The following is a 27,592-nucleotide window of genomic DNA, read 5'->3' on the forward strand; positions in this document are numbered from 1 at the left end:
TCAAGCCCTTTGTCACTGAACTCAATCTAAGACTTAGGAACATGTTTGAACTAGTGCTGCCTAGAGGCTTAAAATTTGCTTCTTGCTCCGTTCAGACTTTCTAACTTGTATTGCCCATTTGGACAAGCCAAACTAATTTGGACCAAAGACGAAGAACCGGCAGCACCATGATTGCAACTATTTTTCCGTCACTGTCAGTCAATGAAATCACATATTTTTCAGGATACTGCTTTCGTGTGTCAAAGTACCCTCTAAGTTAGGGCTAAAAAGTGGTAACGCGTTATAAGTGAGGCGTTAGGTAAGATCGGTACTCAAAATCCAATGACAACTAAAATTTATTATTGATTAGAATAAAAGGAGAAAATGCTGCAATTCTTATTATTCTAAACTCTTCCAATATGGTCTCTTCTGGGATGGCTAATCATATATTGTGTGTGTGTCCGTTGTTCAGGAGATTTCCTCTACAGCCAACTTCGTTCACTGAAAAAAAGGATAATTTTAGTTGAAGGCTAATAATACTTCTAATTGAAAGCGTTACACTTGAATAGTTAGACAAGGCTTGAGTTCTAAGGTAATTAAGGTCCTTAGTTCAAATTATTGTTTCTTGGAAACTAGGAATAACCGTATTTGATTAGATATCAATTTATTTCTTTAACCTAAACCAAGGTCCTATATTTACATCTTATAAAAGAGATTACTGTTCCTTGGACCTTTGATAAGCTTTAACTTCACCTAGTGAAAAGAATTATTTAAATCTATCTGGACAGAAAGGAATTGAAATTCTAAGTTTGACAAAAATAGTTCCCCTTTTCCCCTAACCTATCTGTATAACATCGAGGTCTCCTTTATATGAATAGTCGGCACGGGTTAACGAGATGAAAGAGTGAAAAAAAGAGGAATTAGGTCCCCTTTCGTTTAAACGTCAGAGAATACACAAGGAAGGGGGGGGGTAATGTTAGTGTCCGATAGTCCCAATTTTCTTATATGTAACATTTTTTATAAATGCCAGGCAAGTTCCAAGGGACTCTAGGCTGGAAATAGGAAGCACAAAAGCTCTCGTAATGTTGACTTCTTGGTTAGGGTTTTTTTCCTTTCTTTAAATCCTAGGTTATTCACAAGTTTAAGTTTCTGGGAAGAAACTAATTTTGTCCTATTTTAACCCTTAAAATGCTGTACCTTGTCTAGATGGCCCAAGCCTTGGCTAATCAAGATACACTAACTGAATTATAAACCCAATCACCAAATAGAAAAAAATCTAGAGTCCTAAACTAGTTACGCGCGTATTTTTCCTGTTCTAATCAGTTTCAATTAGATTACGCGTCCTTTAATTAATAACAAATCTATTGACAACCCTCAAAGGGGAATTTCTGCACTGACTCAAATTTCAGTTTAAATGTCTCAAATGTAAGCATTAAATTAATTCAGCATAAGACCTGGGTCTAGTCCAAGTGACAGAAATCTCTCTGAAGCTTATTACCTTATTTCAGAATTATTCTCAAAGGAAATTTAAAGGATTCAATTGATAACTTAATTCGGCATGGAACTGAGGTTTTCTCGGTATAGTCTAAAGTGACGAAAAGGTTTGCTATTATTATTTTAACTTTACATTTAAAGAAATTGAGACAAGGCAGGTACTTGTCATAATTAATTAAAAAGGCTACTTACCAAAAGTTCCTTTCCAGTCTGCCCTCCTCACTAGATAACCCCTATTTTTTCTCATCCTTACACTTTATTCAATTTGATACTTAATTCGCTTAGCGACCTTCCTCCATTCTTTTAGCCGATCATCGACTTTTGGTTAAAAAAAAAAATTCCACAATTTTCAGGCCTTGCATTCCTCTTTGTTTTATACATAACGGGTCTAAATTAGGTCTTAAAATATTCATTTCTGGTTCAAATTTCGTTCGCCTCTTGAACAAAGAAATGTCACTATAAGATTTATGACCAGTTACACAGAGCGGAGGTTTTTTCAAACTCAAGTTAATTTGAAATTGTCACTTTATTTCTGATCTATTAGAGCAAAGGGTATTCCAAATTTTACTGAAATTGAGTTACCAAATTTACACAAAATAAGGCCTCCTCACAATCTCCCCACTTAAAATCTTAGTATAATTTTTGTTTTAAAAGGAATAAAAGAAAAGAAACACAAATTTACTAGATGCATTGTAACTCAATTTCTCCTTATACTTTTTCTAAATGGAACCCCTAAGACTTTTGGTCTCAATAACCTGCATATAAATTTCTTAATTTTTTGCAATATCAGTCCTACTGAAAGAAATCCTTTTATATATATAAAGAGTGTAGAAATTTTATAAGTCGATGTCCAATATGTTGTTACATCTTTCCCTTTTTCCTTCTTGCGAGAAAACTCGTATTTGCCTCACTTCATCCAGGCCAATTGTTGAACTAAACCTATTCTGAAAGTAAATAAAAGGTAAATATTCAATATTCGCCTTTCTAAGGTAAACTTATGCGAAGTTCTCGGCCAGAATCCCTATGAGTTTATGCGGATATTTTTAGCCTACGGTTTTTTTCTGTCGTTTCTCGGCATCTGAAATCAAACCCCTGCTCCTGTGTTCCTAAGCACAGCTAAATCGACTCTTCGATTACTTTAAGTCTAAAATTAAGTATATCTTTTTTAAAAAGAAGATATATTAATTGACTTTTGCGAACAGCTGAATTTAATTTTCTTATTTAGGCTTTTTCAACCTTTATTCGCAATTTTTGGTGATAGACTTTTTAACATGAAGGTTCAATAGACTTTTTTTTTTAATTAGAAGAGATGGAAGCCTAGTGGTGTAAGTGCCTTATGCTGAATTATGCAAAATTATAGAGGACTAGTAACGTGAGAAAAATAATTAATGACAAATTGGTATTTATGTAAGCTTCTCAAATTATGCGTCAGGATTTTCAGGTTTTATTTTTGTTTTTACAATTCAAGCGTGGCAGCACTAAGTATAATAACAGCTCAGTCATAACTATTGTTCTTTAATGGCAGTTATGACTGTACTTTGGTGACGATATTAGAGAATTTTTTTTTACTTATAAGTGAATACTTGAAAGAGTATTTAAAGGGGTCAAAAGGTCCGATAACAATGGAAGACTTGAAAAACGAAAGGCAAATGACAATTATACTCTACGATGAAAGAAAAAAATATGTACCCGTTCTCTACTTTGAAAAATAAATACGAGTTATTAAATGTTGAACTTTTCGAACATTCTGAGCTCATATCCTTTGTTGGAGACAGAAAAAACACGAATTATTACTAGTTTAAGTTAGTGCGTGGCTATATTACAAGGAGTCTTTTATTTAATTCCTATAATTCTTATCTGTATTTTACGGATGTTCTATCGGTAGTGTGTTTTAATCTCAACAATATTCTAAATCCTACGGGCAATGCCTTTTACACTCATCAATTTTCCTTAGATGGTGCTACTAATATATTTTTAGCAATGTGTATTGGTCACCATTCGCGCTAAGTCATAATTTTCCTGTTGTATCACTTGACCGAGTATGAAAGAGGTCACAAGGGAAAATATTATCTCTAAGAGTGGGGTAATTAACACTAACTTTATCTCTTCTCAAACAGAGTTCATAATTTTTTACTACCTCTTCAATCTGGCAGTACATATTTTCAAAGACACCATATTGTCTTAATTTATTTAGGGTCTTGACAGCTCTCATTTGGGCCCCCAGAAAAAAAGACCTGAATGTGTGAAACGGACGACTCCATTAACTGGTTTTTCTTCGTAAAATGATCTTAAATTGACATGACTGTTTGACGTTAGCTCTCCTAATGTTGACTTCTTGGTTAAGGTTTTTTTCCTTTCCTTAAAACTTTGGTTATTCATAAGTTTAAATTTCTGGGAAGAAACTAATTTTGTCCTATTTTAACCCTTAAAATGCTGTACTTTGTCTAGATGGCCCAAGCCTTGACTAATCAAGATACACTAACTGAATTATAAACCCAGTCACCAAATAGAAAAATCTAGCGTCCTTTAATTAATAACAAATCTATTGACAACCCTCAAAGGGGAATTTTCGCACTGACTCCAATTTCAGTTTAAATGTCTCAAATGTAAGCATTAAATTAATTCAGCATAAGACCTGGGTCTAGTCGAAGTGACAGAAATATCTCTGAAGCTTATTACATTATTTCAGAATTATTCTCAAAGGATATTTAGGATTCAATTGATAACTTAATTCGGCGCGGAACTGAGGTTTTCTCAGTATAGTCTAAAGTGACGAAAAGTTTACTATTATCATTTTAACCTTACATTTAAAGTAATTTAAACAAGGTAGGTACTTGCCATAATTAGTTAAGAAGGTTACTTACCAAAAGTTCCTCTCCAGTCTGCCCTCCTCACAAGATAACCCTTATTTTTTCTCATCCGTACATTTTATTCAGTTTGATACTTGATTCGCATAGCAACCTTCCCCTGTTCTTTTCGCCAATCAACGACTTTTTTGTTAAAAAGTAGCTTTTTCTAGAATTTCGAGGCCTTACCTCTTTGTTTTATACAAAACTGGTCTAAATTGGGTCTTCAAATATTTATTACTGGTTCAAATTTCGTTCACCTCTTAAACAAAGAAATGTTGCTACAAGATTTATGACTAGTCACACAAAGCAGAGTTATTTTAAATTAAAGTTAATTCGAAATTGTCACTTTATTTCTGAGCCATTGGAGCAAAGAGTATTCCAAATTTTACTGTAATTGAGTTACCAAATTTACACAAGAATAAGGCTTCCTTATACGCGTATCTTTTCGCGCATGCCAAAATTTATAATTACTCCATTCAAGTAAGACTTTATCCAGTTTCTATATAAATGACCAGTTTCTTTATAATTTGAGTTAGGAGCAATTCAATCGGATAAAAATACAGGATTAAATCTGGATAGCTTGCGTAACCAATTTTTACCTGTTTGTGGCTTTGTGCCAAAATTGTGATTATTTTTTAGAAGAAAAGAAAAATTATTGCTTTGTAACGATACTATATCAAATTAAGAACTACATTTTTACATCAATAAGATCCAAAGTGTAAAAATTACAAACCAAACAATAGAGGCCGAGCAAATGCAGAATGCCCAGTTTCTGCGAGAGATTATTTTCAAATTGGATTTATTACCAGCGCTTTAGCAGAAAGATAATGCAATTCCTGGACTATCAGATAGCATTGCTGCCTTACAAGTACAGATGAATAACATTAGTACACAACTATCTAGCAATGCTAAGACACATTAAGAAATTAAAAGAGAGCTGGAAAATGTGAAATCAGACCTAGTAATCACATACGAACGAACTAACCAGCTCGAAGCAGAGCATAAAAGAACAAATTTGATTATATATGATTATTCTCCGCAACACCTTGGCGAGTATACTGTGAAGCAAGAAATAATGGATTTATTAAACCATGCTATGCCATCTCTTAAAATAAGTCGAGGTGATGTACGTGACATTTCTAGATTGAAATCAGGGCCAGTAGTAGTGAAGGTAAACTTAGTCGAAGTCACAGACTACATCTTAAGAAATAATTCCTTATCGAGAAGGGTAGGTCTATCGGTGGCCCCAGATTACTCGGCTAAACAAAGAGAGGCCCGTAAACACTTAAAGGAAATTATGAATCTTGCAAAGAACGACGGCCGTGATGCAAAGTTACGAGGTGACAAGCTGTTTACCCAAGGCCAACTATTCAGGTACGATGGAAAGGCTGTGATTGAGGTTAAAAGTAACTTGGTGCCAGTAAAAAGGCACCAAGGCTTGGTGCCTTTTTACCCTCAGGGGGTTGACCCTCAGAAATGACCTGAAATATTAAGAAATAACTATCTCGAAAGTTTTATTTACAGTTAAAAGTGTGCTTGAAAATAAAAAGATTCTTCGAACTGTCCCATTTCTCGCTCAGTCAAATTCGTGGAACCCGTGAAGTACTGGCAGCAAGAATTTTTCTTAGCTGGGTTTTATGTCGAAATGTACCGACTAAACCGATTGATTTGTCCATCTTTAATTATTCAAGAGTGTCCAATATAAAAGACTTTTACGATAGGAACAGAAGTCTAGACATTCCTGTGTCAAGAATCGGCTATTTGCCTATCATACCCAGCCCTCCATCAAATCCAGATGTAATCGCAGCTGCCCTGGAGAAGCTTAAGTGCACTTCAGCTGCTCTGAAGTGCACTGAATATGAGTCAGACAATAGCTATTTGTGACCTTGAAATTTACGACATAGTGCTAGCCCTGAAATCAAAAGACCTTGCAAAATACCGCACTGTAATTGTGCGGCCAAGAGGACTACATATTACCATGAACTTCCTTTCTTTTATTGGTTATATGATGGAAGGATCAGGACTTGAAGAGCTGATCATCAAGCAGGCGTCATTTTCCCGGGACTACAAAAAAGATCATGACTTGCAAACCCTACTATCGATGTCTGAGAACTCATTGTGTCGTGTTAGAATTATATTTGGATGCCTTTGAAGATTTTTATGTTTAAGAAGAAGTAGATACACGTCTGTTCGACGAACTGTCATCGTGTTTCTCCGAAATGGATACGACTCCGGAAAGTCAGATAAAAGTCTCACTGTGCATTGACCAGCTTCTCCCCAGGCTGTATAGTTATGAAAACTCACGAGATAAGTATTGTACCTCAAAACTGTGGTTTCAGTATATAAGAATGGGGCACTCATGCAGTATCTTCTGAGTGAGCGTGCTGGTGATTGGAAAGAACTTCTAGCTGCTGAAGACGTCGGCCTCAAAGCTATTGAAGGATTTCTGAGTGGGGAAATGTCTAGTTTCTCAAAGATTAGAGTTAAAACCATGGACACGCCAAAAAAACTGGTTACTGCAGTCAAAAGGGTACCTGTGACAGCATTACAGAAACTTGATGTTATTAAAAAGGTCATGCTGGCATGCGAAGGGGGACAAGGATCTCCAGTGGATGTTCTGGGAAAACTCTTATCGCACGAATTGCTTCCATTTTCAAATAGCATTTATGAAGAAAAAGAAGGCGTTTCGAGACTACGTAGTGGTACAAAGTCGGTTTGGCTATATTTATTCAAGAATTGTTTGAATATAATATTCAAGAACTGTTTGAAAAATAGTAGGCACGAGTTAACGAAATGAAAGAGTGGCTGAAAAGAGGAACAAGGTCCCATTTCATATAAACGTCAGAGAATACACAAGGGGGGGGGGAGTAATGTTAGTGTCCGATAGTCCCAATTTATTTATATGTAAGATTTTGATAAATGCCAGACACGTTACAAGGGTCACTAGGCAGGGAAAGGGAAGCACAAAAGCTCTCCTAACGTTGATTTCTTGATAAAGTTTTTTTGCCTTTCCTTAAACCTTCGGTTATTCACAAGTTTAGATTTCTGGGAAGAAACTAATTTTGTCCTATTTTAACCCTTAAAATGCTGTACTTTGTCTAGATGGCCCAAGCCTTGGCTAATCAAGATACACTAACTGAATTATAAACCCAATCACCAAATAGAAAAAAATAGAGTCCTAAACTATCTACGCGCGTATTTTTCCGCTTCTAATCAGTTTCAATTAGATCACGCGTCCCTTAATTAATAACAAATCTATTGACAACCCTCAAAGGGGAATTTTCGCACTGACTCCAATTTCAGTTTAAATGTCTCAAATGTAAGCATTAAATTGATTAGCATAAGACCTGAGTCTATCCAAAGCGAGAGAAATTTCTTTGAAGCTTATTACTTTATTTCAGTACTATTATCAAAGGAAATTCAGGATTCAATTGATAACTTAATTCGACGCGGAACTGAGGTTTTCTCAGTATAGTCTAAAGTGACGAAAAGTTTACTATTATCATTTTAACCTTACATTTAAAGAAATTTAAATTAGGCAGGTACTTCCCATAATTAGTTAAGAAGGTTACTTACCAAAAGTTCCTCTCCAGTCTGCCCTCCTCACAAGATAACCCCTATTTTCTCTCATCCGTATATTTTATTCAGTTTGATACTTGATTCGCATAGCGACCTTCCCCCGTTCTTTTTGCCAATCAACGACTTTTTGTTAAAAAGTAGTTTTTTCTAGAATTTCGAGGCCTTACATTCCTCTTTGTTTTATACAAAACTGGTCTAAATTGGGTCTTCAAATATTTATTACTGGTTCAAATTTCGTTCACCTCTAAAACAAAGCAATGTCGCTACAAGATTTATGACTAGTTACACAAGGCAGAGTTATTTTAAATTAAAGTTAATTCGAAATCGTCACTTTATTTCTGAGCCATTGGAGCAAAGGGTATTCCAAGTTTTACTGTAATTGAGTTACCAAATTTACACAAAAATAAGGCTTCCTTATACGCGTATCTTTTCGCGCATGCCCAAACTTATAATTGCTCCATTCAAGTAGGACGTTATCCAGTTTCTATATAAATGACCAGATTTTTATTTGTTTTTCCCGTAGACTTGGTTGTAATTATTTATTTTTTTAATATATGAATAGGGAGGAGGGATGGTCGTTGAATTTTGACCTTAGCCCTGAGATTAGAAATAGCTTTTTTCTCGTCGGGCTTAAATTTTATATGGTTGTAGTCTCTAGCATGGAAATACACAAAATTCAGAAGGAATTTCAATAAAAATTTGAGGTATTGAGAAGAAACTAAAGTTTTACAGGCTCGAAAATTTTTGCTGAAAAAATCTCTTAAAGGATATTTTGACGGCAGTGATTATTACACTTGTAAGCAGGTTTGAATAGTGAATCAATCGTCTTTTATTTGGAACTTTTGGGTAAATTATGTTATGCAACATAAAAACCAGTGATCAGTTCATGCTCGTCCTTATGGGGGTGGGTGGAAAATAAAACACTAATTATGAGAACCTCGGATGTAGACCCCGAAGCCGCGCCGAAAAGTCGGTGGCACGCCGCCGAAAAAAAATGGCGGCACGCCGCCAAGCTTGCATCAGCGCGCTGACGCCGCCGCTGATTCTATCGGCGGCGGCGTCGCTAATACGCCGCCGTTTTTTTTTGTTTTTTTTCTCTCTTTTTTTGTTATCGATATCGACCTCCGGGCTTCAACCGTCATCCCGGATAATCTGTTTCTGAAAAATAAATACTGTCATCTTGGGCTCGCCATGTATATCGGTTCATAGGAAGGAGAAGAAGAAATTTTTCTTGAAACAAAAATTTTACCTTCCACTTTAAAATTCTGTTAATTTTTCTTTCTTATTTTTTGGATAAAAAGAGGTAGGTCCAGGAGCAATAGGCAATTCAGGATTTTGTCATAGACAGGGCTCTCGGGCTGTCTTATGTAAAAAACAATGTAGGCACAATGTATTATTTTTTTTTTCCATATCTGAGCAATTCGTATTGAAGGAGTTTTCGTAAAAACTTCAAAAAGGGCTCATTCGATTGGAAATTGGAATAACTAGTGCCCTTTTTAATAGTCGAAAGTGATTGGAAGGCAGCTAACACCCCTTCAACGCCCACCGTTTCCCCAAACACATCAAATCAAATTTTTAAGATAGCCATTTTGTTCAGAGTAACTGATCTCCAAAGAGAAAATATGTTTTTTGAGGAGGTTACTCCCCCACCACCCTTAGGTCAAGGGTTTTGTAATTATGCCCTGGAGGTATATAAGTACAATGTTGGCACAATGTATTATTTATTTTTTTTTCTTTAGACCAGGGCACTTCATATCGAAGAAGTTGTCGTAGAAACTTCGAAAAAGGCTCATTCAATTAGAGATTGGAGTGGCTTGTGCCCTTTTTAATAGTGAAAAATGATTGGAAGGCAACTAACACCCCTTCCACGCCCACCATTTCCCGAAACACATACTATTAAAATTTTGAGATAGCCATTTTGTTTAACGTAGTTGAAAGTTATTGAAATTATGTCTTAAAGGATGACAACCACCCTAACAGTCTTTAGGGTAAGGGTTGTAATTTATTCCCTGGGGGCACAAAAGGTGTTTATAGAAAGCGCTGCCATAGAAACTCAAAAAGGGATCATTAGTTTGGAAATCGAAAAGCCTAGTGCCCTTTTTGATAATCGAAAGTGATTGGAAGGCTTGACATTTTTATAGTAGAGATCGATGTGGGTATAATATATCATTTTTTTTTGTTGTTGTTGTTTAGACCAGGGCACTCCGTATTGAAGGAGTTGTCGCAGGAACTTCGAAAAGGGCTCATTTGATTGAAAATACAAAGGGATGATGTCCTTTTTAACAGTTGAAAGTGATTGGAGGGAAACTAATCCCCCACCCACCCCCACCCTACCAATTGACGTTTTGTTTTAAAAGTAAATGTTTCCTTAAGATTAAATAAAAATGCACTGTTTTTATGCTAATTCCCAACAAGGCATCTCAGCAGTATCCCAAGAACGACTGAGGGTATTATGTTCAAACTTTCAGGGCTTCTTCTGCTCTTAAAATTTGACCAAATCAAAATAGCGTAAGTGTATCCAAGCTATCAAAGAAAGTAAACAAATTTTTTTGCGAATTTTATCAAGTTTTCCATTTCAGGTCAACTAGAGGAGGTATGAAACTAAATTAAACACTACTATTTGTGTCCAGATTTTAATAAGGGTCTATGTTGTTAAATTTTGCCGAAAATTGTTTTCCGGCATACAAATAGCAGGCCAAACCATAAATTCTTAAAAAAACGAAAAGATTTAAAGTGTGATTTTCTTTTTCCCTGAAAAGAATGTGTCAAAATAAAACGAACAGAAATTAATTTAAAAAACTGTTTCCAAAAAATAAGTTTTTTCAATGAAAAGTAAAGAACTCCATTAAACCAAAAATGAGCAAAATTAAAATCAAATAATCTACCAAGCGTGAAACTACCACATATCAGCATCGATAAATAAATGAAACCCAAAACGAACAGAAATTACAATAAATAACCGAGTCAAACTAAAAAACGAGCAGAAATTAACATAAGTTGGGCTCAAAACCCCTATGCCTTCCCAAGGCCAGAACATAATTTGTACTTTACTGACAAAAATACAAATGAATGTGCATTGTCAGTTTAATATACGTATACTGATTTTTATTAATCAAAATTTTAATATTATTTGATTTATTTAAGTTATAAAAGTAAAAAAAATTATATTTTTTAAGTAAACTGAAAATTATATTCTGACCTTGGGAAGGCATAGGGGTTTTGAGCCCAACTTATGTTAATTTCTGCTCGTTTTGAGTTTGACTCAGTTATTTATTGTTATTTTTGTTCGTTTTGGGTTTCATTTATTTATCGTTGCTGATTTGTGGTGGTTTCCTGCTTGGTAGATAATCTAGAGCTAGTATAGAAACATATCTATAGAAATGAATTACATTTTTTTTGCACACTTAGCAGAGCATATTGAAGTTGAAGTAGCCTTAAACTTTGACTTTAAACATTATAGGTTGGCCAATTCTTTCAGAAAAGAATTTTGGAGGGTTACTCCATGTTGATGAGAAAAGAGGCTATAGTTGCAGTTCAGTTTCTTCTGCAGTGTAGGGCGCAGAAACCCTATGGTGAAGGTGCAGGTTTGTTCTCCCTTATAAAACAACATATTTCAGTAGATACAAAGAAGAAGCCCATTTGCGGCATTCTGTGGGACCCCAAGGTCCAATACTAGTATCAGATCCCGTGAGTGGCAGTTTACGCTCGTCAAGTTCTGTCTGTACCGGCCACATGTGCCCCAGCTAAACGGCTTTTTAGCACGACAGGACTGATAGTGACTGCAAAAAGATCAATGGCTCCAGGCAGAGTTACTTTTGTTACATCAATTGTAACTGAAGTGATGTAACCGCCGATTTAAAATTGTTGGTGTTGTTAAACCATGGTATCTGATTTGTATACAGTGTTTTTTCGATTTTGTTATTTGTTTTTTTTCCCAAATAATTAAAAAGCAGGAAATGACTAAGCACTGGGTTTTATATTAACAATATGATGTTAAACATAAAAACAACATAGGTTTCCCTTAGTCTAGTGGCTGAAAATGAGAATTCTATTTGGTCTGATCGACGGTGAACGAAAACACTTTCCGCATGGCCCAAAAAATTCCTGTTTTGTCATATTGTTCTTGTATGTTTTTAGCCAACCATTTAAAAATCCTTACTAAAATCGAGGTCGAACGTGCTTGTTGAAGTGGAATTTTTATTATTATTTTTATTCAGAAAAATCGGCGCGCCGTGGCGCGCCGCCGGTCTAAAATCGGCGGCGCGCCGCCAAAAAACTTTCGGTGTGCCTGGCGGCGCGCCACCGCCGAGACTGAATCCCACATTCGTCGCCGTCATTTCGGCGTGGCGTGGCTTCGGGGACTACTCGGATGGCTATCCATTTCAGGACCCCTATAACGTTCTATTGACCGGCTAGTGCTGGGGGAAAAAGAAAGAAAAAAGACACCTCCAGTGTATGAAGCATTTTTTCGTAGTTTCCAATAATCTGTTCCGTACTTTATTTTATTGTTAATATTTTAATTAACTAATTAGCTTTATATTTGAATGATTTTTTTTACTTGGTAGTTTTTTCAAACTTTTTTCCACTTGGAAAAGTGACTGGAAAGGGGAGTATTTGAGAGGGGGATATTAAAAGGCAGTTTAAGGGCTTTTGATCCTGGAGATTTCAGTGGTAGTCCTTCTATGGTTTAAAGCCTTTGCACTCCAGAAATGACTCTAAACTCAGATGTTGGTACCATAACGCATTTTATGATGCTGTTGTCATGACAACATTGAATATATAGGACAAAAGGACAAATTGTTGTTTTTAGAGGGAGGGGGATAGTTCTACATCGAAGCGGTGAAAACAAAAGAATTTACCAACAAACTAAGACCATTTGATTTGAGTCAGCTTTAGTCACCTCTGACAAAACGGGATGAATTAAATTTTGTAGTTATATTATTGATTTGAGAAGGATTGAGCTGAATGCGGTTGATTTGAATGGGGGTTTATTCAAACAGGTTTGGATTAAACGGTGTTGAGTTGAACGAAGATTGGGTTAAATGAATGTTGAATTACACGGAAGTTGAGTTGAACGAAGATTGGGTTAAATGAATGTTGAATTACACGGAAGTTGAGTTTCATGGGGGTTGAGTTTCAGTATGGTTGAATTACATGGAGCTTGAGTTAAATGACGCCTCAGTTGAAATGGAATCTATAAAACGTGTTATATTCAGACAATGTGTTTCATTAATATATAAATCATCTTAGAGGACGACCTAAAGTAGTTACGAAGTTTATAGCCTTTTAAGCTTCCTTCAGATTAATTAAGTATAATTTTGAAAAACAAAATTTAAATACAACAAGGGGGGCATCAGGATTTTCAAAATGTCTTGTTGGGGCATGGCCCAAAATCGGTTGGGAGCCAATGCTTTAGATATACTAGCAGTTCCAATCGAATCTTTTCCACAAAAAACAAGCCAAGCCCCTTGCTAAATATTATATATAATAAAATTATTCGAACAGGCATATAACCAACCCTGTTAAAACTTTGGCATGTAGTCCCAATAGCAAAATCAGGAGCTCCAAATGGTCATACAGGTGTCCAACCTAAAACAATGTTCATAGTTTTATTAAAGTGCAAGAACAATTTCTCTATAAATGGATAAAAACTCCAAATCCCCCTCTTATGGATGATGCACAATTTGGAAACCTCCACTGTAGCTCCATATCACATTACCTGGTAAGTCTTCTTAATAATATTCTAAAAAGACTAGATTTACAAGAAATATAGTTAAAATTTATTGTAATTTACTTGCGTAAGGTATTTGACCTGATTAGACTCAGTATTGTTCTAAAGAAACTACCTGATAAATTCAATGTGAACTTTTTCTAATAAAAATTGTTGCTAGCTTTCTCACTAATAAAAAGCAAAAAACTATGCACCAGGGAAAAATTTCTGATAACCTACAGATTAACTGTGGCATTCCCCAAATAAACTCCTTTGCGGGCAATTTTATTTCTTGACATGGTAAACAAATTAACAGGAGGATATCCATATCACCAGAAATATATCGCCGATCTATTTTAACTAGAGAAATGCTGTAGATGTAACATTAGCAAAGCAGGAAACATCACTTTGAGCAGCCTGACATGAGCCGACATATTCCCCTATCTTCCAGAAAAATTCCTTCAACCCCCAAACAGTGGACTCTCAACACATATTTACTTTGGGAATGTCGACACAAGATACTAAATACTTCAATTTGAATCAATGCACGATTATTTTGGGTTTAAATAAGTAAACCACTTTCATAAAATGTTAGAAAAATAAAACCAATTTTTACGATGTACTTCAACAATATAAAAAAACTTTAAAAATTATAATCTTAAGATGACGGGAAGACTACCTTGAGTTTTGTAGATAGGCTTCACTAGCCGAAAATTGCTTTCATAACTATTTAGATTACATTTAGATGATTTAACTATTCCCGTATAATTGATTGAAATAGCCAAATCAAGATCTTGACTTGAAAATCTTTTCATAGGAAAAGGTTTAAAAGACATAAAAGGATAGACGTCTATTGAGTGCTTAATGATTGCATCATCATTTGCCCTTTCCATTAATAATTTTCAACACAATCATTTTCCATTTTCTTTAAATACATTTCGATACAACCAACTACAGTATGTAGGAGCAGGTTAACTTTTTCTGAACTTACTAAATAGACTTCTTAGAATTTCAATAGACTATTCTTTTTAGTAACAGTCTTGTCCATGGCTTCTTCTGAAAGATGACTTATTTTACATTGTACATAGAATCTAATAAAGGCTATTCTTGATCTTACGGTCGAAAAATGGATCCAACTGACTTCTCTGATTAGGTTGCTATTAAGCAAGGTAATTTAATGCTCCTTACAGTTTAGGCCAGCATTGATAACAAAAGTTTTTTCTTATTCGTTTTGCCTCTGCTAAAAAAAAAAAATATTGTTCAACAGTGGAAATTATTAGATATGTCTTATCGGCCATAAGTGACTTGAGTTCCAAAAATAAACTCTTCTGATTCTAAGAAAAAACTTCTGTTTATCATTGCTGGCCTAAACTGTAAGGAGCATTGAATTACCTTGCTTAATAGCAGCATATTCAGAAGAGTCAGTTAGATCCATTTTTCGACAATCAAATCAAAAACACCCTTTATTTTCTGCCCCAAATCACTTCTTCCGGTAAGTTCAGGTCTTGAAGAAGTAATATTAGAATGTCTACGGTACACAAAAGAAAAAAGCAAGAAGACTAGAAAGTATTTGGAAGAAAAACTACTTATGTAAATTGACAGATATGTATAAAATAAAAAGCACTGAATTTTAGTCACAACCTAAGACATGACAATGGTTTTGATAAAACAGCATTCAGATTCAGTTTATTAAAATTTTAATTTGTGTCGATCAATCGTAAGCGCGTTCAGGTAAAGATAGTCTGCGTGATTAAACCCAGAACAATAAAATACAAGTGTGCAGTTGTTTGCAGGTATTCAATAATTTTCAAATAGTCATTGTGCACAAACCACTCAAGGTGATTTTTTACCACCCTCATATGGTGAAATGTACTTTTTTTACTCCAATGAAACTGTTGAAGAATGCCTGAAACATTTTTTCAATTATGGGATCTCTCATAACCTAATGCAGTTTTTAGAAGAAATATTGCAAGACACAAACAACTATGCCAAAAGTTACGAGAAAATACAAGAAGTGGAGGACGATGTAAATCAACGTGCTGCTTCACAGCCACCAAATTTATCCCCATTTCCAACCAGGATATATCCAGTTTGATTTCATCGCCTGTGTAAAAACACAACTACCTTCAACCACCGTTCTATATCCTACAAAATAAAGGAGCCAAACGGAGAAGTTGCCAATGGCCCATTTTGCAGGTATTGAAAGAACAGAAGATAACCCTGAGGATATATTATTGAATTGTAAAATACTGGAAATACAATAAACGAATCTCTTCAATTTGTAAATTGAACTATGACTGAATTTAAACCCACTGACTGATGTAAACCCTTTAACTCAATCTTCAAAAAGAGATTTTTTCATACATGCTTTTAAACTGCTAATGGATCTAAACCTACAACACCATATATTGATTCAGAGTTCAGAGAGTTAAGAGCAGTTCAATCGGATAAAATACAGGATTAAATCTGGATAGCTTGCGTAACCAATTTTTACCTGTGTGTGGCTTTGTGCCAAAATTGTGATTATTTTTTTGAAGACAAGAAAAATAACTTATTGCTTTCTAACGATACTAGATCAAATTAAGGATTATATTTGCACATCAATAAGATCCAAAATGTGAAAATGACAAACCAAACAATAGAGGCAGAGAAAATGCAAAATGCCCAGTTTTTGCGAGAGATTATTTTCAAATTGGATTTATTACCAGCACTTTCGGAGAAAGTTAATGCAATCCCTGGACTTTCGGATAGCATTGCTGCCTTACAAGTACAGATGAATAACATTAGTACACAGCTATATAGCAATGCTAAGATAAACTAAGAAATTAAGCAAGGTAATTTAGCTGCTATTAAGCAAGGTAATTTAATGCTCCTTACAGTTTAGGCCAGCAATGATGAACATAAGTTTTTTCTTATCACTTTTGCCTCTGCTAAAAAAAATATTGTTCAACAGTGGAAATTATTAGATATGTCTTATCTGCCATAAGTGCCTTGATTTCACGTTGTTTTAGTTAGGCCGTATAAACAATGTTAGGGGAAGGGTGATGCGGGATCTTTTTTTTATTGAAATTGATCAGTTGTGAAATCATGTTTCTTGTTTTCGGTATATTTCAACATGAAAATATTTCAAATACAAATATATAACAAAAATATGAATATGATTTGGAAAATAAAACAAAATTTTAATGGATAAAGCGTGAGTTAAAGTGGAGTTCCAAAAAGTGCCTTGTGTTCCAAAAATAAAGATTGCAGGTTATATCCTTTGTAATATCCAATGTATGTTACCCTCATTATTCATAATTGCATATTTGTTTTGTTTAGTTCGATCAATATTACGCAGGACATTTAAACAATCATTAGTTTTAAAGACATCGTTTTATGCCCAGGACATCAAAGCAAAACATCTTAAAAAGATTATTATACCTTTCCTGCAAAAAAAGTTGATTTCAATTACCTTATAAAATTACACTCTATTTTATTTGTAATAACAGGGTTATCTAAAGCTAGCCTTAGATAATATTTTGAATAATTACGACATCATTTTCGTTTTGGGCGAAGATTCGCAAATGCCTTTTTAAGGGCTCTAGAATTTAATAAAGGTGTTTCACGCGTATTTAGTTAGGCCGTATAAACAATGTTAGGGGAAGGGTGATGCGGGATCTTTTTTTTATTGAAATTGATCAGTTGTGAAATCATGTTTCTTGTTTTCGGTATATTTCAACATGAAAATATTTCAAATACAAATATATAACAAAAATATGAATATGATTTGGAAAATAAAACAAAATTTTAATGGATAAAGCGTGAGTTAAAGTGGAAGTAGCCCAGAAATCCGTATAACATAGATTCTACGTACATTGTAAAATAAGTCTTCGTTCAGAAGAAGCCATAGACAAGACTGTTTTGTCAATCAAGAATCACTTTGATTGTCAGCTTACTAAAGCAAGTGTCAAATTCTATAAATAATTGAAATCAACCATTTTTGCAGGAAAGGTATAAAAATCTTTTTAAGATATTTTGCTTTGATGTCCGGGGCATAAAATGATCTCTTTAAAAACTAATGACTGTTTAAATACTCTGCTTAATATTGATCGAACTAAACAAAACAAATATGCAATTATGAATAATGAGGGTAACATACATTGGATATTACAAAGGATATAACCTACATTCTTTATTTTTGGAACTCAAGTCACTTATGGCAGATAAGATGTTTCTAATAATTTCCACTGTTTATTTTAGCAGAGGCAAAAGGAATAAGAAAAAACTTGTTTATCATTGCTGGCCTAAACTGTAAGGAGCATTAAATTACCTAGCTTAATAGCAGCATAATCAGAGGAGTCAGTTGGATCCATTTTTCAACACTTATATCAAGAACTCACTTTATTTTCTTGGTAAAATTATTTCTTCCGGTAAGTTAAGGTATTGAAGGAGAAACATAAGAATGTCTACGGTACACAGAAGAAAAAAGCAAGAAAGCTAGAAAGTATTTGGAAGAAAAATTACTTATGTAAATTGACAGATATGTATAAAATCAAAAGCACTGAATTTTAGTCATAACCTAAGACATGATAATATTTTTGATAAAACAGCATTCAGATTCAGTTTATTAAAATTTTAATTTGTGTCGTTCAATCATAAACGCGCTCAGATAAAGATAAGTCTCCTTAATTAGACCCAGAACAATAAAATACCAGTGTGCAGTTGTTTGCAAGTATTCAAATGGCCATTGTGCACAAACCACTTAAGGTAATTTTTACCACCCTCATTCGGCCAGTTGTAATTTTTTGACTCTAATAAAACTGATGAAGAATGCCTGAAACAACTTTTCAATTATGGGATCTCTCATAACCTAATGCAGTTTTTAGAAGAAATATTGCAAGACGCAAACAACTATGCCAAAAATTACATGAAAATACAAGAAGTGGAGGACGATGTAAATCAACGTGTTGCTTCACAGCCATCAAATTTATCCCCCTCTCCAACCAGGATATATCCAGTTTGAATTCATCGCCTGTGCAAAAACACAGCTAACTTCAACCACCATTCTATTTCCAACAAAGTAAAGGAGCCAAATGGAGAAGTTACCCATGGCCCATTTTGCAGGTAGTGGAAGAACAGAATAAAACCATGAAAAATACTGGAGATAAAATAAATGAATCTCTTCAATTTGTAAATTGAACTATGACTGAATTTAAACCCATTGACTGATGTAAACCCTTTAACTCAATCTTCAAAAAGAGATTTTTTCATACATGCTTTTAAACTGCTAATGGATCTAAACCTACAACACCATATATTGATTCAGAGTTCAGAGAGTTAAGAGCAGTTCAATCGGATAAAATACAGGATTAAATCTGGATAGCTTGCGTAACCAATTTTTACTTGTGTGTGGCTTTGTGCCAAAATTGTGATTATTTTTTTGAAGACAAGAAAAATAACTTATTGCTTTCTAACGATACTAGATCAAATTAAGAACTACATTTTTACATCAATAAGATCCAAAGTGTAAAAATGACAAACCAAACAATAGAGGCCGAGCAAATGCAGAATGTCCAGTTTCTGCGAGAGATTATTTTCAAATTGGATTTATTACCAGCGGTTTAGCAGAAAGATGATGCAATTCCTGGACTATCGGATAGCATTGCTGCCTTACAAGTACAGATGAATAACATTAGTACACAACTATCTAGCAATACTAAGACAAATTAAGAAATTAAAAGAGAGCTGGAAAATGCGAAATTAGACCTAGTAATCACATACGAACGAGCCAACCAGCTCGAAGCAGAGCAGACAAGAACAAATTTTCGTATATATGATTATACTCCGCAACACCTTGGCGAGTATACTGTGAAGCAAGAAATAATGGATTTATTGAACCGTGCTATGCCATCTCTCAAAATAAGTCAAGGTGATGTACGTGACATTTTAGATTGAAATCAGGGCCAGTAGTAGTGAAGCTAAACTTAGTCGAAGTCACAGACTACATCTTAAGAAATAATTCCTCATTGAGAAGGGTAGGTCTATCGGTGGCCCCAGATTACTCGGCTAAACGAAGATAGGCTCGTAAATACTTAAAGGAAATTATGAATCTTACACAGAACGATGGCCGTGATGTGAAGTTACGAGGTGACAAGTTGTTTACCCAAGGCCGACTATTCAGGTACGATGGAAAGGCTGTGAATGAGGTTAAAAGTAACTTGGTGCCAGTAAAAATCTTCGTCCACCTCCTAGTGCTAGGCTCCCAAATGACCCCGCTGTTATCCCGATGGGGCTAAATAGTGACACGAGTGATAGTAATGCCGAGACAGTGATACCATCAACAGCCTATTCTCAGGCAGTATCGGCAACTAAAAGACCTGCTAGTGCTATTATTAGCCCTAATGACCTACATCGACCGCGTACTCGTAAGTGGCACCCAGAGGAAACCGTTCTCCAAGGAAAGGATTTGACAGAACACCTCGCAGTGGTTTTTCCCGTTATTTTATTGATAATAAACAGCGAAATATGCTAACAGATATTAATAGTCGCAGTCGTGAGTATTACCATTTTGCTTTTTCCCCGACGGAGGCTAGAAACGAGGATAGTAATATTAATGCACTGACAGAAAGCGTAGACGCATAGAAAATAAAGGGCCATATACTGAGTTTAGTGTCATGGAACAAACAAGGAATGCGTGATGAATTGCCTTATTTATATGATTAATTAAAAAAACTTTTTCAACAAAATAAAATTTTCAAAGAAAATTAAAGAACTCCATTGAACAAAAAATGAGCAAAAATCAAATCAAATAATCTATCAAGCGTGAAACTACCGCAAATCAGCATCGATGAATAAATGAAACCCAAAACGAACAGAAATTACAATAAATAACCGAGTCAAACTCAAAACGAGCAGAAATTAACATAAGCTGGGCTCAAAACCCCTATGCCTTCCAAAGGCCAGAACAAAATTTGCACTTTATTGAAAAATTATAAATATTTTTACTTTTATAACTTTAATAAATCAAATAATATTAACGTTTTGATTATAGTAAGGGCGCCAGTACACAAAAAGACGTTTATTTTCAGGTCGTCAAGACACATCTGTTTCACGCTATTTAAAGCAGTTTCTAGTCATATCGAAAACTTTGATTACGATTATACCCGGGAATAGGTACCTCAGAGGGGGGCTTGACCCTCAGAAATGACCTGAAATATTAAGAAAAAACTATCTCGAAAGTTTTATTTACAGTTAAAAGTCTGCTTGAAAAGAAAAAGAATCTTCGAACTGTCCCATTTCTCGCTCTGTTAAATTCTTGGAACCGGTGAAGTACTGGCAGCAAACCTTTTACTTAGCTGGGTTTTATGTCGAAATGTACCGACTAAACCGATTGATGTGTCCATCTTTAATGATTTAAGAGTATCCGATATGAAAGACTTTTACGATAGGAACAGAAGTTTAGACATTCCTGTGTCAAGAATCGGCTATTTGCCTATCATACCCAGCCCTCCATCAAATCCAGATGTAATTGCAGCTGCCCTGGAGAAGCTTAAGTGCAATTCAGCTGCTCTGAAGTGCACTGAATATGAGTCATACAATAGTTACTTGTGACCTTCAAATTTACGAAATAGTGCTAGCCCTGAAATCGAAAGACCCTGCAAAATACCGCAATGTAATTGTGCGGCCAGGAGGATTACATATTACCATGAACTTTCTTTCTGTTATTGGTTATATGATGGAAGGATCAGGACTTGAAGAGCTGATCAACAAGCCGGCGTCATTCTCCCGGGACTGCAAAAAAGATCATGACTGGCAAACCCTACTATCGATGTCTGAGAACTCACTGTATCGTGTTAGAAGCTGTATGCAGATTATATTGGGATGCCTTTGAAGATTTTTGTGTTGAAGAAGAAGTAGATACACGTCTTTTCGATGAACTGTAATCGTGTTTCTCCAAAATGGATACGACTCTGGAAAGTCAGATAAAAGTCTCACTGTGTATTGACCAGCTTCTCCCCAGGCTGTATAGTTATGAAAACTCGCGAGATAAGTATTGTACCTCAAAACTGTGGTTTCAGTATATAAGAATGGGGCTTATACTCATGCAGTTTCTTCTGAGTGAGCGTGCTGGTGATTGTAAAGAACATCTAGCTGCTGAAGACGTCGGCCTCAAAGCTATTGAAGGATTTCTGAGTGGGGAAATGTCTAGTTTCTCAAAGATTAGAGTTAAAACCATGGACACGCCAAAAAAACTGGTTACTGCAGTCAAAAGGGTAGCTGTCACAGCATTACAGGAACTTGATGTTATTAAAAAGGTCATGTTGGCATGCCAAGGTGGTCAAGAATCTCCATTTGATGTTCTGGGGAAACTCTTATCGCACGAATTGCTTCCATTTTCAAATTGCGTTTATGAAGAAAAAGAAGGCGTTCCGAGACTACGTAGTGGTACAAAATCAGTTTTGCTAGATCTATTTAAGAACTATTTGAATGTAGACTCATGGCCAACTGTAATAGCGGACCACCAATCCTGCAACCAAGTGGGAGTGGTTGTTGATTTTATGCCATATTTTCGGCTTCAGAAGCCAATTGAAAAGGGATTTTGAAGTGTTTCTCTCAGAGGATATTTCGGAAACTTCTGGATATTTTACCTGCAGACGCTAGACAGTTGCATGTGGTTGCAGATAGGTATGACGGACTTTTTGGTCAAATGAACCCCTCTGGCTCTTCTGTCTGCCTCAAAGATAGTAGCGGGAGTCATGAACGAAGAGGCGATAAATTGTTAATAAAAAACATTTCTGTGACAGAGACAATCATGCTTGAAAACTTAAATGCTCTTCTCAAGAATTCCAAGTGTAAAGCAAAGATAATCAAATTAGTGTTTGCAGAATGGAAGAACCAGTGCATTCCCAGAAGTGATTTCAGCATTTTTATGGAAGGAGGCTTTTCGGAGAGAAAGAGCGTGGTCAGGCTCCAGATGAATGAGGTTCCTGTCGCTATTCCAGAGCTTGGAAGTACCCAAGAGAAGGCCGACACTCAGATAGTGCTAATGGGTGTTTGAAAGTTATTGTTCGTGCTAATGACACAGACATTATTGTGTTTTTGATTCAACATTACCAACAGCTGGCTTTACTATCTCAGAACCAAAATCCCGCTCTGTTTGTACAGTTTCCCGAAAAAATAATTCCAGTTCATTGCGTGGCAAAATCGGCACCAACTTCATTGTTATCCTCCTTGGATCTATTGCATTGTTTGAGTGGTTGCGATACAACCAGTTTTTTTACTCCAAAGGAAAAAGACATATCTGAGTGCAAGTGTGAAGAGTGGATTATTGGAAGCTACGGCTGATTTTGGCAAGAAGATTGAAAGTGACATTTCAAACTTAACCTTATTTGAACAAGAAAATGACGCAAGTATGCAGGAAGCTGGTTGGTGCCGCGGTCAGTGAGAAGCCTGGTGACTTTAAGTCACTCAAAGATCATCGGGTCCATCTATTCCATAGAAAGAAAGTTCTAAGAAATATTTCGCCGACCGACAACACTTTTCGGTTCCATATAAAGTGTGTCCTTTTCCAACTCCTTATAGCTGATTCAGGCTCTAAAACCCCTTCCAATTATCCACAGCCCCTTCAACTTCGGATGGGTATTCAGCGAAGCCCATGGTGTGATACCATTAACTAGTTCCTTGCCTCAGTGGCCAATTTCGATCCAGAGAATCTCGCCATATTGCACTTGTACAAATGGTTGCAGGTCCCGTTGTGGTTGTGAAGGAATATAAACTTGTAGCTTGCTATGTCGTTGTGGAAGTGGATTTGTGTCGGATTCTGACGATGATAACTATTTTTGATTTTATTATCTATTGATATATTTTCATTTTATGACTTATAGCAAATGCTGTACGTTTCTTTGACTGGATAGCCTCTATTTTAAAGGCTATTCAGACTGAATAAGTATTGCGTTTTTTTTTTTCATTATCGAAACCTCTCCTGGCTAAGTTTCCACTATCTAATTTTCTTGAAAATTTCAAATTTGAATTATACTTCACCTTTCGTGTTCGTTTATCTTTTTAAGTTGTCTTATATTTACTAACCGTCGTTTACAAGTTTTTAACTCGTGTTACAAAAAGACGTTTTTATATAATTCGATAATACTAGATAGGGTCCCCTATAAGAATAATTTTTTTTTATGAACTTTCTTGAATGACATATACTTTCATTTATACTTCAATAGCAAAACATTTTTTTTTGGTTTTAAGCTTGATTTTCATATTTAATCTAAGCATTACTCGCTTTAAGATCTATTTATTCACTTATATTATTGCTTGTTGTATGTTTTTTTGCTTTGATTGTTTATTTAATTTCTGTTCGTTTTGGGTTTCATTTATTCCTTAATAGTAATTTCTGGTCGTTTTGAGGTTGAATTTTAACATGTATCTGTGTCTGCTGATCTTAAGTTTAAAATTGCCTTTACTTTTATTTAAAAACTTTTATTTTGGAAAGTTTTTTTTAAAATTAATTATTGAGAAAGATATGCATGTTTGAACTTTATTTTTATAAGCGACATCAGCGACAGTTCGTCATCTAAAATTTCCCAAGTTTTTCTCGACTATACGAACTATTTTGCGGAGGGATATACCCAACACCAGAAATTAATTTCTTCCAACATTTAAAACAAATACGCAGCTAAGGTAAGTTTTCAGATCTACTATTAACTCTTTCATAACCATCAATAGCTGATTGTTTAATCAAAACCTAAATACCACCATAATGTCTATAATTGCTTGCTGGTTTACGCACCACCTGTTAAACCAAATACCCTGGGAGAGGTAATATAGGAGAATGATCGTTCCATGTTTCAATAAATGAAATCAAATCAAACGAAAGTAATTCATCATAGGCAGCGCAATCGCGCTGTCTATGTACAATGTATTAGGTACTATGTACTATGTACTATGAACAATGTATTATTTTTTTTTCCATATCAGGGCATTTCGTATCGAAGGAGTTGTCGAAGAAACTTCAAAAAGGGCTCATTCGATTGGAAATTGGAGTAGCTAGTGGCCTTTTTAATAGTCGAAAGTGATTGGAGGGCAACTAGCCCCCCCCCCCGACGCCCATGATTCCCCCAAACACATCCAATCAAAATTTTGAGATAGCCATTTTGTACAGAGTAGCTGATTTCCAGATAGAAAATATGCTTTTGAGGAGGACACTCCCCCACAACCCTCAGGGCAAGGGTTTTAAGTTATGCCCTGGGGCATGTAAGAACGATTTTGGCACAGTGTATTATTTATTATTTTTTTTCCTTTAGAGCAGGGCACTTCGTATCGAAGAAGATGTCGTAGAAACTTCGAAAAGGACTCATTTAATTGGAAATTGGAGTGGTTTGTTCCCTTTTTAATAGTCGAAAGTGATTGGAAGGCGACTAACACCCGTTCCACGCCCCCCATTTCCCGAAACATATCCAATAAGAATTTTGAGATAGTCATTTTGTTCAGCGTAGCTGATTTCCAGATAAAAATGATGTTTTCGAGGAGGACACTCCCCCACAGCCCTCAGGGCATGGGTTGTAAGTTATGCCCTGGGGGCATATAAGGTTTTTATAGAAGGTGTTGTCGTAGAAAATTCAAAATGGGCTCATTTGATTGGATTCAAAGGGCTAGTGCCCTTTTTAATAGTCGAAAGTGATTGGAAGGCAACTAACATCCCTTCAACACCCACCATTTCCCCAAACACATCTAATAAAAATTTTGAGATAGCCATTTTGTTCTATGCAGTTAAAAAATCAGGAAGTTATACCTTTGAGCAGGACACTTCCCCCACAGTCCTCAGGGCAAGGGTTATAAGTTATGCCCTGGGGGTATATAAGGTTTTTATTGAAATCTTTGTTGTAAAAACTGGAAAAACGACTCATTTGATTGGAAATTCAAAGGGCTAGTGCCCTTTAAGTGATTGGAAGGCTTGACATTTTTATAGTAAAGATCGATGTGGGTATAATGTATTATTTTTGTTGTTGTTGTTGTTGTTTAGACTGGGGCACTTCGTATCGAAGGAGTTGTCATGGGAACTTCGAAAAGGACTCTTCCGATTGAAAATAAAAAGGGCTGACGCCTTTCTTAATAGTCGAAAGTGATTGGAGGGCAACTAATCCCCCTCCAAATCCCACCCTCCCATTTGCCCATTATGTTGAAAAACTAAATGTTGCCTTAAGATTAAATCAAAATGCACTCTGTTAATGCTAATTCCTAATAAGACATATCAGCAGTATCCCAAGAACGACAGAGGGTATTATATTCAAACTTACGAGGCTACTTCTGCTCTTAAAAATTAACCAAATCAAAATGGTGTAAGTGTATTCAAGTTATCAAAGAAAGTAAATAGATTTTTTTGCGACTGGTATCAAGTTTTCCATTTCAGGTCAACTAGAGGAGGTATGAAACTAAATTAAACACTACTATTTGTGTCCAGATTTTTAAAAGGGTGTATGCTGTTGAAAATTGCTGAAATTTTTTCTTCAGCATACAAATAGCAGGGCAAACCATAGAGTTTAAAAAAACGAAAAGATTTAAAGTATTATTTTCTTTTTCCCTAAAAAGACTATGTCAATATAAAACGAACAGAAATTAATTAAAAAAAAAATGTTCAACAAAATTAGTTTTTCAAAGAAAAGTAAAGATCTCCATTAAACAAAAAATGAGCAAAAATAAAATCAAATAATCTACCAAGCGTGAAACTACCACAAATACGCATCGATAAATAAATGAAACCCAAAGCAAACAGAAATTACAATAAATCACCGAGTCAAACTCAAAACGAGCAGAAATTAACATAAGTTGGGCTCAAAACCCCTATGCCTTCCCAATGCCAGAACAAAATTTGCACTTTACTGAAAAAAAAAATACAAATGAATGTGCATTGTCAGTTTAATATACATATACTGATATTCAGCAATAGTACGGGCACCAAGACCTACAAATGTGACACCTCCATGACACGTCTGTTTCACGCAATCTGATAGCAGTTTCTAGTCATACCAAACCCGCTGATCACGATTATACCCGGGAATAGGTACCTCCGAGGGGTGCTTGACCCTTAAAAATGACCGCAAATATTAAATAGTACTATCTATTGAGTTTCACTTGCAGCCCATTACATTTTGGTCCTTTTAGCTACAACTCAACGTAACTGAGCAAAAATGTAAGCAAGTTAGTGATAAAAAAAAAAAAAAACTGTTATCGCCTGAACGTTATTTTTATTTGATAAATTGAATAAAGCGTCGCAATTATTGCATTGAGAAATCGTTTGTAATCGTTACAATGTTTACTCATTTATTACCCACAGATTAACATTAGCAACTGAACAGGAACAGTCCTGATCAAGGTTAAAAATAAAATATTCAAATTTGAAATTTTCAAGAAAATTAGATAGTGGAAACTTAGCCAGGAGAGGTTTCGATAATGAAAAAAAAAACGCAATACTTATTCAGTCTGAATAGCCTTTAAAATAGAGGCTATCCAGTCAAAGAAACGTACAGCATTTGCTATAAGTCATAAAATGAAAATATATCAATAGATAATAAAATCAAAAATAGTTATCATCGTCAGAATCCGACACAAATCCACTTCCACAACGACATAGCAAGCTACAAGTTTATATTCCTTCACAACCACAACGTGACCTGCAACCATTTGTACAAGTGCAATATGGCGAGATTCTCTGGATCGAAATTGGCCACTGAGGCAAGGAACTAGTTAATGGTATCACACCATGGGCTTCGCTGAATACCCATCCGAAGTTGAAGGGGCTGTGGATAATTGGAAGGGGTTTTAGAGCCTGAAGCAGCTATATGGAGTTGGAAAAGGACACACTTTATATGGAACCGAAAAGTGTTGTCGGTCGGCGAAATATTTCTTAGAACTTTCTTTCTATGGAATAGATGGACCCGATGATCTTTGAGTGACTTAAAGTCACCAGGCTTCTCACTGACCGCGGCACCAACCAGCT

General features: G+C 35.4%; 1 long non-coding RNA gene across 1 annotated transcript in view; it reads right to left on the reverse strand.

Moving 5' to 3' along the window:
• Positions 1–317: 317 nt before the first annotated feature.
• Positions 318–27,592, reverse strand: part of LOC148947836 (uncharacterized) — a 33,830-nt gene continuing 6,555 nt past the window's right edge. Inside the window, exon 2 of the long non-coding RNA XR_016142264.1 lies at positions 318–480. This is a non-coding gene — a long non-coding RNA (uncharacterized LOC148947836). The remainder of the gene's footprint in view (positions 481–27,592) is intronic.

The sequence above is a fragment of the Artemia sp. Qi Xiang Cuo genome, chromosome 10, assembly GCF_049724085.1.
Source record: "Artemia sp. Qi Xiang Cuo chromosome 10, ASM4972408v1, whole genome shotgun sequence".
In the NCBI taxonomy this organism is placed as follows: domain Eukaryota; kingdom Metazoa; phylum Arthropoda; class Branchiopoda; order Anostraca; family Artemiidae; genus Artemia; species Artemia sp. Qi Xiang Cuo.